The sequence below is a fragment of the Carcharodon carcharias genome, chromosome 3 (genome assembly GCF_017639515.1).
Source record: "Carcharodon carcharias isolate sCarCar2 chromosome 3, sCarCar2.pri, whole genome shotgun sequence".
In the NCBI taxonomy this organism is placed as follows: Eukaryota; Metazoa; Chordata; class Chondrichthyes; order Lamniformes; family Lamnidae; genus Carcharodon; species Carcharodon carcharias.
This window is the reverse complement of record NC_054469.1, coordinates 129,513,197-129,515,534: the sequence shown is the minus strand read 5'-3', so window position 1 is coordinate 129,515,534 and position 2,338 is coordinate 129,513,197.

The window sequence follows — 2,338 nt, the reverse complement described above, 5'->3', positions numbered from 1 at the left end:
GACAAATCCAATGGCCCTTGCATCCTGGCTGTCCCGGGTGAAATGCTCAAAGTTGTGTGCCATGGAGAAGGTGGCATCCGTGACCTCATGGATGCATTTGTGGGTGGCGTATTGAGAAATCCCACAGAAGTCACCTGTGGAGCCCTGAAAGGAGCCACTGGCATAGAAATTGAGCACTGTGGTCACTTTTGCAGCCACTGGCAGTGGATGCCCTCCATGACCCCTTGGCGCCAAGTCCTGCAGTAAGCACAGATGTGAACCACCAGGTCCCTAGAGATGTGCAGTCCTCGGTGACACTGATTCTCAGTCATCTGCAGTAATGGCAGGTGGCGTCTATAGACCCTGGGTGTTGCGAGGCACTGACCAGCCACAGCTCGCTGTTGCTCTTGGGCAGACAGCTGCCTCTTCTTCATGAAGTTGCTGCTCCTGCCTTTGCACAGCCAAGAGCCTCAGCCACTCTCTCCTCAGTCTTCTATGGCCTCTGTAGGCCTTCAGGCATAGAACTAGGTCACCAGGATCCTTGATCCTGACATGGTCCTCCTGTAGCATGAAAGAGAGAAAGACATGGTTACCATGGCTGTACTTAGCACCTTTTCTGGCCCCGTATGACCACCCCTTAATGCTTCTCGGAGAGTGCTAGTCACCCCTCAGATGGCCAGAGATGAGTGCGCTGCGTGGCTGCCCTGTAAATCTGTGAGATGGGAAACACTGGTCCAAACCAGGATGCTGAGATTGCAAGGGGCTGTGAGCGCCTCCAGCAGTGACTGCTACATGGCCAGCATTGGCGAGGAGATTGTACAACGTGTGTAGTCCAACTGCTCCACGGTCCATTAAAGTGGTGGCAGACTTGAAGTCTGTGCCGTGGGGAGGGTGGGTTGGGGGGGGTGGGGTGGGGGTGGGGCGGTGGTGGGGTGTTGTGCAGCGAGGTTGCTGGTAAGGTACAGAGCACTTGGCAACCCTTTGATGCCTCTGCATTGCTTGCATGGGCAGGCAGGCTAGGAGCCCAGCCCTAATCATCTCACTGTGGCTGCACCTGATCTGTCTCAGTTGCAGAGGTATGTTCAGTTTATGTAGGTGTCCCTAATGCGTGGCTACTTCCGTCACTTACCCTGACCCCCACCTGTGCCCGGGACGCAGTGGCAGGGCTGCACTTAACCGCATTCACCCCCCACCGACAAATGTCGCCTCCGAGGCTGGCCAACACTTGCCCCAGACAGCCCCCCCACCTCAGCAATCACCTTTGAGGATGGCCAGCACTTTACCCTGGCCACCCTCCCCATCCCCCCCGTCAGCAGTCGCCTCCGAGGCCAGGCACCAGTTACTTCCAGTGCCCCTGAGGACTGTAAACAACAGGCGAGCTGTGGAGTACGCTGCTGCTGACTCACCTCAGTTTCCCCAAAGTGAAGGCCGCCAAGTGCATGCCGCCTACGTGCTGCTGTGAAACATGTCGGCGTGTTTTCCTGCTGGTGTGGACAGACAATACAGCAGGGTTCCATGAGCCTGCCGGGCTGGCCTTTTAATTATATGCTGATGTATTACAATTAGCTCCCGCCTACTGATGGCAGGAAACGTGGCCCGCTGTTTGACGGGCTGAGCCGACGACCACGACCTGCCTTTATGCCGGCGTGAAGCAGGTTGTGCCATATTTTCCGCGCATGCCACCTATCATGCCCACTGCCAGTGGACTCAGAAAATTCCGCCCAATGTCCTTTTGAAGTTCTACACTGTCCTCCTCACAGTTTACAATTCTCCCAAGTTTTGTATCGTCTGCAAACTTTGAAATTGTCCACTGCACACCAAGATCTAGATAAATTATATATATCAGGAAAAGCAATGGTTTCAATACCGACCCCTCGGGAACTCCACCACAAACCTTCTTCCAGCCTGAAAAATACCCATCAACCATTATGCTTTGCTTCCTATCCCTCAGCCAATTTTATATCCATATTGCTACTGTCATTTTTATTCCATGACCTATAACTTTCCTCACAAGTCTGTTGTGTGGCACTGTGTTGAATGCCTTTTTGGAAGTCCATATACACCACATCAATAGCCTTGCCCTCATCAACCATCCCTGTTACCTCTTCAAAAAACTCCAGCAAGTTAGTGAGACACGATTTTCCTTTAACAAATCCATGCTGACTCTTCCAAATCAACCCACATTTTTCCATGTGACTATTAACTCTATCCCGAGTAATTGTTTCTACAAGTTTCCCCACTGCCTAAGTTAAACTCACTGGCCTGTAATTGGAGGGAAGACCTTTACAACCTTTTATGAACAAGGGCGTAATGTTTGCAATTCTCCAGTCCTCTGGCATCTCCCCTGAATCCAGGGAAC